Below are 9014 nucleotides of genomic sequence, written 5' to 3' on the forward strand. Positions count from 1 at the left end.
TTACTATTTTCTATGAAAACCTACATGTATCATTAGTTCTTTGATATTTTAATGTATCACCATTTCATTAATTTTTTTGATATATTGAAATAACTATTTCGATACTTTAATGTACTACTGCTGATATACTAAGGACTATATCAATTTAAACAAGAATATCAAAATGTTTTGATACGTGTAAAAGATAATTTTCTTAAAAACTGGTAGATACTTTTTGTGCAATTCATTGTTTGATTACTTTAAACATTATTGTTGAATATATTATATAATGCTATTTCTATAAGTATTAATATGCTTAAAAAATGTACGCAGCTATGAGTTGGTATGCTTTTCAGACAAATGTGGTTGGACTATGAAGGCGTCCTGGAGGAAAAAATCTGATATATTCATTGTTAGAAGTTTCAATAGTGAACATACGTGTCCGATTAGGGAGAAAGTATTAACCAAGGTCCAAGCAACAGTCGGATTTGTAAGTGGAGTTACTACTCCAAAATTGGTCAATCATAAACGAATTTATACTCCAAGAGATATAATTGATGATATTAGAGAATATTATTGGGTTCAAATATCTTACCAGCAAGCATGGCGTGCTAAAGAACATGCACTCTCCATGATTAGGGCAAAACCATCAACAGGATATAGACGGTTGCCGCGATACATACACATGTTAAAAACTGTATCCAAATTCTTATATAAGAATGCATAAGACTGAAGAGGATGAATTTATGTATCTGTTCATCGCCTTAAGACCATTCCTTAGGGGATTTAATTACTGCAGACCAGTAGTTGTTGTGGATGGTGCAGATCTGAGTGGAGCTTACAAAGGGACATTTGTATCAACAAGCACACTTGTTGGCGCATGTATTTTTTTATAGTTATGATGTGTTTTTATATGTTATGTATCAAATGATATAATGTGTGTGTAACCTGGTTGCATATTTCCATTGCTATATGGTGTTGTTGACACCGAAAATGATTGTTCGTGGACATGGTTTTTCGAACAATTCAAACATGTGTTTGGCGAAAATAAAGATATGTGTGTTGTTTCAGATAGAAATTAGAGTATCATAAAGAGTGTGAGGATTGTGTTCCCAAATGTACCTCATTATGCATGCATCTGGCATCTTTGGAAGAATGTATGTGGAAACTTCAAAAGGAGCAAAAAGGCCATAAGTGATCTATTCTACTCTATGGCCAAGGCATATAGAAGGGAAGATTTTGATAAGTTGATGGCTAAGGTTGATAGAATTGATCATAGGGTTAAGGAGTACCTTGAAGATGCAGGTTACGAGAAGTGGTCAAGAGTTCATGCAACAGTAAACAGAGGTAGAATGATGACTTCAAACATTGCAGAATGTATCAATAGTTGTCTTGTTGAAGCACACCAATTAACTATATTAGAATTCATGGAAGAAGTTAGAATTCTTTTTGGTTCTTGGCATTGCAAAAACAGGGAAGTAGCCTCATACACAAAGGACACATTAGGGAGAATATTTGAGGAATTGTTGATTATAAACGGGGCTAAAAGTTTAAATATGGAGGTATGTATCATTATATAATACTTTATATTATATATATCTAATTCATTATATCATTCTGCAGTTTGAACATGATTTGTTTTTTAAAAGTTATATATTTAAAAATTTTAATGTACACAGGTTGTTCCATCATCTGAATTTATTTTCTCAGTTTATGAAACTGGAAGAACATATATTGTTTTTCTTGAGCGGAAAGTATGTTCTTGTGGTATATTTCAACTAGATGACATACCTTGTTCACATGCAATCGCTTCATTGAAAAAAAAGGATGTTAGATATGAATTCGTATTGCTCTGATTACTACAAGTCTGATGCATTGGCAAAAACATATGAAATTCCAATGGTACCAATGCCAGATAAGGAAGATTGGTCAGATCCTAATAATGTGGTAGCTGAAACTATGTATCCATCTAGATACAGAAAATCATCTGGACGACCAAGAAAAAGAAGAAGAAAGAATGCAGATGAAAAGATTTCAGTGAACACAAACTGTTGTGGACAATGTGGACAAGAAGGACACAACAGAAGAACTTATACTTTCTACCCAAAAGAGAAGTGAATTAGTCATAATGTTTCAAATGTATATATATTTTTGAATAATTTATAACGTAAATTTTTTAATGATTTTCAGTATTCATTACAGTTGCAATTTTAACACTTTTGGTTTTGATAAATAAACTTATAAATAACCTGTGTTAATTAAATTTTATGTCGCACTATTGATTATAAATACTATGTTATTATTGGTGTTGAGAAATATATTTGTGTCAATATTTCTTTTTTATATAAAATTTTATAAATCTTATGTTACACTAAGAGATATAAATTTAAGGATTATTAGGTAACATATCGTACATGATACATATGCTTTAGCCAATGTATCATGTACTTTTAGTTATTGTATTACATTGTGGGATTCCTTAATTTTTTACAAAAACAAATGTGTGTGTAGGTAACTTAGTACACATGTATCATTTGCTTTGCCCAATGTATCATCTCCATTAAATAAAAAAGAAAACACTTATTGAGGTTAGTGTGTACTTTACAATGACTATAAATCATGTATCATGTGATTTTATATTATTATCTTGTGTAATGATTTTTTGATATGTTTTACTAACTTCACTTTTACAAAATTATCGCAATTCATACAACTATGCTATTCATTGTAACTAAGTATCATGTAAAATTCAGTTTTAAATAAACTATTTATTTCTATGTTTAATTAAAAAAAAACTTTGACTATACTTTATTAAACCTGTGTGACGCTATAATATGTCTGATATTTATGTTTTCTAGACAAAAATACTTGTTCCATAATGTAACAAAAAAATATTCATGGAAATTGACAAAACCAAAAAAATAACATTAAAAACATCAAAATACTTGTTCAATAACGTATCAAAACAAGAAATATAACATTAAAACATTGTTTAATCATAAATGCTACGCTATGTGACTAGATCTTCTTCTGGTGGTGGTGTGACTACGCTCCTAGATTTTGGTGGATCATCATTGTCACTAACATATCCACACTTAGCCTTCTCGCTGCTATAACTCCACAGCAATGCTCCATATCTTTGATGTAGGTAATCAGGAATAAAATCAGCATATGATATATTGATTTAGTCACTCATATACTCGGAAAATGCAGTAACATATAACCCACAGTCTCTACAAAAAAATACAGAATAAAAATTAATAACTTAATGATAAATGATTAAGGACAAACGAAAAATTCTTGATACTTATAGGCTATCGCAATCCTGTTTAGCAATGTCTTGTACAAATTCAATCATGAAAGGAACTTGAGGCTCCAGAAGTGAACCAGTAATGTTGTCTTTGTATGCATGACAATCAGGAAAATTTGTGCGCTCAGTTTCTTAAAAGAATCCACTGTTCAGTAGGTATGGCTGGCAGTGGTACCGGAACCGGGAGAATCGGACCGGTAATTATCGGAACCGGTACGAAACCGGTACTGTGTGTACCGGTAACGTTCCAGAACCGGAACTAGACCGGTCCGAGAAATCAGTAAAATTATTAAGGTTCTGTCCCGGTCCGGAAGTAAACCGGTAGTATACCGGAGAGGACAGGACCGGTAACCGGGACGAACTGGTATTTAAAATTTTTTTTAATAGAATCTAATTTTTATTATAATAATTAAGCAATTTAAAAATTTAAATTTCAAACTTTAAAGTTATAAATTTAAATTTTCAAACTTTAAACTCAAACTTTAAAGTTTGAAAATTTTAAATTCAAATTTTAAAGTTATATTTAAATTTCAAACTTTAAAGTTATAAACTTTAAAGTTTTTATAAAATTTTCAAAATTATAAAGTTTCAAAATTAAATTTTCAAACTTTAAATTCAAACTTTTAAAGTTTGAAAATTTTAATTCAAATTTTAAAGTTATAAAATTTAAATTTCAAACTCTTAAAGTTTGAAATTTTTGAATTTAAACTTTAAAGTTATAAAATTTAAAATTGACTATATCAAAAATTAAATTTAATACAACAATATTAAAAAACAAATTAAGGCGAATAGCCTATATTTTTATTAATATATATTTGATATTACAATTACATTTACAAAAATATTAGTTTGAATTAAATCTCGAATTATCATACTTTTACTAATAGTTGGTGCCACCATATAAATCCCTTCGTAAATCATTCAACATTTCTTTAGTAACATGTTCGGGAATAGGTTTAATAGAAAGATCTTCCATTGCTTCAACCCCGTCTTCACTATGATCCTGCATTACTTCATCAACGTCATCTTGAAATTTGGTCGGTAGTGGTTCACGACCCAAATTTCTTCTCTCGGCATTAATCCAATCTCGAAATAATACCGATATCTCCAAGCTGTCGGCTGCTAGTGAATGCCTATGTTCTCCAAGTTGGAACCTTGCTGCACTAAAGACGCCTTCCGAAGCTACCGACGACGCTTGCATTGCTAATATATCTCGAACCATCGGTACTAGTTTTGGAAATCCTTTGGTGCGATCTCTCCACCATTTGAGAACATCTTCAGTCGGTTCTGTAATTTGATTAATATATGCATCAAAATCATTTCTATTACCGTGAAAAAGTTCAAGATAATCCTCTAAATAATTATCAATATTATTTTCATCAAATCTAACCCTAGAGCTTTCAGGTTCATTTTCACTTGATAAATTTATATTAGCATTATATAAATCATAAAATATTCTTGATTCAATTTTTGTACTATCTTTAACTTGTTGACAGCTAAGAATTTCTTCTAATTCATCATTAATATCTAAGTTAAAATATATTTTTCAACCATTCTTGATGAACCGAAATCTTTATACTTAGGGTATAACAAACTGCAGTTAAATAAATTTGAGAAATAGGAATATAATATTTTTTAAATTTTATAATCATATTTTCAATGGTTTGTTGAAATCTTGGTTTATTTTTAAATTTATATAATTTAGAAGAAATCATATAAATATCAGGCAAAACAGTACAAATTGATGGACTATAAAGTACAGAAATTCTTTTTGTAGTTAAGGAAAAAACTTTTAGGAAATCTATAAGTTCATTAATATCACGCCAATCATTATCATCTAGTCTATATGTCATATAAGAATTATGAGCATTAAACCATTTGTAAGGGTATTCGATATTCACAAGCGACTACAAGCATTTCATATAATGTATTCCATCTAGTAGTCACTGTTTTTTGAATTTTTCTAGGTGGAAGATTATTTTCTAAACAGCGATTTTGAAAATCTTTACGCCGAGACTTAACTTGACATTTAAATATAAAATGACATGCATTTTCAATTTTCGTACATCCGTTATCATACATATTTACACCATCTCTAACCATCAAATTATATATATGTGCAGTACACCTAATATGATAATTATCAACATAGAAAGGACAAAGTGTAGTTTTTAAATATTGAACAGCAGAATTATTACTTGAAGCATTATCTAAGGTTATACTACTTATTTTATCACATATTCCATAACTTTGTAAAATATCTAAAATAGTTTGAGCAATATAACTACCGGTTTTTTGCATTTGACAACATTTATAACCTAAAATTCTTTTTTGCATATACCAATTTTCATCAATCCAATGTGCAGTAACAGTCAAATAATCGTTACCATTTACACTACGACCTATGTCAGAAGTAATAGCTATTTTACAATTATTATAATAAAATAAACAACGAAGATATTGAAAATGTTGTGCATGATAATCAAATACAACCTTTTTTATTGTATTTCTAGCAAAACCTTTAAAATTTGGATTATATACAATTTGAATATAATGTATAAAACCGGGATTTTCAGCAAAACTAAATGGCAAACCCATAACACATATCATTTTAGCTAGTTTTCAAGATCTTTTTCTCTACTATATGAAGGTAGTAAACTAGAGCCAGAAACATTAGACGGATTTAATTGTGTTTGTACCATTTTAGAGCTACCTACTCCTACATTTTCAGGAAGGGGGTACCGTTTTTTTAGCTTCCGCTTCCGCTTTAGCATGCAAAAATTCATTTTTACAACAAGACATTAAATGACTACTCAAATGTCCCTTCCCGCCAGATTTGCCCACAGTTTTATGATTTAATATATGTTTACATTTATTACAAATAGCTTGTGTTTTATCTTCGTTTTGTGTCATAAATTTCCAAACGAGCGATTTTTTAACACGTTCTACCTTAGGCCTAGGATGTACTGGGGGAACTAAGGCAGGACAACGAAAGGGAGCGGGACTAGGAGTAGTAGTAGCCGTAGGTGGCTGAGTTTCATCATCATCATCATCAAAAGTAGGAGTATCAGTATAATTATCAATATTATTATCATTATCATTATCACTAGGCAAATCCTCATCAAAATTACCAAAGTGACGTTGTAAATGTTCATGATAAGGATCTAATCCTGAATTACTATCAATATTAAAAACCGTATCATCAACATGTGTATAATCATCCGTATTTATTCTTAATATAGTAGATTTTTTAGTTTTTGATTTAGAAGAACTAACGGTTTTTGCATTATCGGAGGATGTAAAGTTACAAATATTTCTTACACGCTCTAATGCACTTTTTTCCCCCTTTCATTTTTGAACAAATTTTTGCCGAAATCCATATTAAAAAATTAAACGTGAGATTAAATATAATACGAAAAATGTTATGCAATTATGCAAATAATAAATCACAAATAAATAAATAATTATTTAAATATAAATGAAACGTAAAATAAAAGTTAGAACGAATGTACCAAACGTCTACTTAAAAAAGTAGACATTTATGACCGCCGAAAGCTGAACGTGGAAAGTTGAAAATTGAATTTTGAAGCTCCAAATCTAATTTCCAAAGACCAAGTAAGGCAACACCGGAATTTAAGATATTATATATTATAGAATTAGAGATTAGAGATAGAGAGTAGAGAGTTGAGAGAGTAGAAGATGAATAGATGATATTATGATTTAAAAGAATGAAATTTAGGGGTATTTATAAGTAAAAAAATGGGTTAAAGTGTAATTTTTAAAACTTTAGGGTATTAAAAAAGTTAGGGGTGGGGCAGGGGCCCTATTGGATGAATTTATCTTCAACTAGCCGTTTGGGGGGCCTACTAGCCGTTACCCAACGGCTAGTAACGGCTGTATTATAAAAAAAAATTTAACCGTACCGACCGGATTGGACCTGTAATTACCGGAACCGGTAAATTCCAGAATTTACCTAATTCCGTCCCGGTTCCTGTTCCGGAACCGGAAATTTCTGTTCCTAACTGGTACTAACCGGTACCGAACCGGACCGGGACGGACCGGACCGAAAACCGGTAGGTACCGGTTCCGCTGCCACACATACCAGTAGGTAAGAAGGAAGCATTTTATACAACATTTTTATCTCATGAGAAATTGCTTTTTCCATATTGATGAGTCAAACACTCTTATCACCCTGTTTTTCAACTCAACAACTGCTAGCACCCAACGGAATTCTTGTATTCAGTTAATTGGGATGTAGACCTCCTCTACAAGATGCCATGGTAAAGCAGTGGGATTCCATAACCTTTGATGATGTTAATTGTTGACCTCTCTTATACAGATACAACTGAAGCACGATCAACATGTTCTTGTGTACTAAGACTATCATCATCATTGTCCATGTAATATCTATCATAACAATTTTTTACATGTGATATGAACAAGCAGTGGGTTGTTGTGTATCTGTATTGATCCATGCTACAAAGTTTTGATTTTTTATGAAGGTAGTAAAAAATCACATCGATGTTCTATAAACAAAATGAAAACATAATAAGAAATTATATACATCTAAACAATATAAAAAATATAATTATTAAAAATTGATCATAAATTTTGCTAATTAAATAGTATGATACTTCTATAGAATGTATCATGCTATAATAATATAAGTTTGACTAATACATATTTGATAATTAGTTTAAGATTTTTACCTCATCAGACCAACATTCGTTTGGCTATGACATGGCATAGAACCAATTCTTGTTCATTGGAAAAGCAACAACAAAGTCCATCATCGTAAATTCAAAAGAAGATGATTTTGATATGTATTTATCGTCTGATGGTTTCCTGCATATATGATACATAAGTTTGAGTATATATACATGATACATAAAAGTCACTTAATTACAATTTTTATAAAACAAAGTATCATGAATTAGTTATATAAAAAATAATTACCCCAAACACTTGCAAAAATAATGTATAAAGCTTACTTATTGTTATGATTTTTTAGGAGCCCCCTTGACAACCAATTCATGTAATCCTCACTAAGTTTCGGTGAAACTTGATCAATAATGCCACATCCTTCGAACGAGAAATGGAGTCGAGCCATATCCTTCAATTTCTCTTTTAGCTTCTCGCTTAACCCAAAAGAAGTACAATATGGAGATTGAATCCTTCTCGAAGGCATTCTGTTTCTATGCGCAGGAGTGACTGAATCGGTTCTAACTCCAATATCAGTTATTGGAATGTCAGTGGGTAATTGACTATCGGTCAACAAGTACTGGCTACTAGTTATATTCTGTGGAGTGTAAGAATATAATGGTCTAGCATTAGTAGGATCTTTACCCAAATCTTTGATAAGTGCATCTATTGCTGCTTGAGTTGATGGCGATATTGTTGTTGAAATGGAAGATTCCTGTATAATATGATGTAATGATTTTAAAAACAAATTTGTGTGTAATAAAATTATGTGCCATAAAGCAAAATTGAAAAATCTTCCGATTCATCCATTGTTATTTTTTCAGGCAAAACGTGAGGGATGTTGTGTTGAACATTTCATCACCATCTTGTTCCATGATATATTCATTTAAATCTTGGTGCGATTGATGTGCGTCACCATCCTGAATATGCAGTTTTTAAATAAAAATTGTTAATATAATTTGTGCTGATATGTAACAGTGATTATACTCACATGATACATAACATTGACTATATATGCATGATA

At 30.7% G+C, this 9014-nt stretch overlaps 1 pseudogene; it reads left to right on the plus strand.

Moving 5' to 3' along the window:
• Nucleotides 1-879: 879 nt before the first annotated feature.
• Nucleotides 880-2097, plus strand: LOC138347389 (uncharacterized; annotated as a pseudogene).
• The last annotated feature ends 6917 nt before the right edge of the window (nt 2098-9014 follow it).

Source organism: Solanum lycopersicum, chromosome 3 (genome assembly GCF_036512215.1).
Source record: "Solanum lycopersicum chromosome 3, SLM_r2.1".
NCBI classification, from domain to species: domain Eukaryota; kingdom Viridiplantae; phylum Streptophyta; class Magnoliopsida; order Solanales; family Solanaceae; genus Solanum; species Solanum lycopersicum.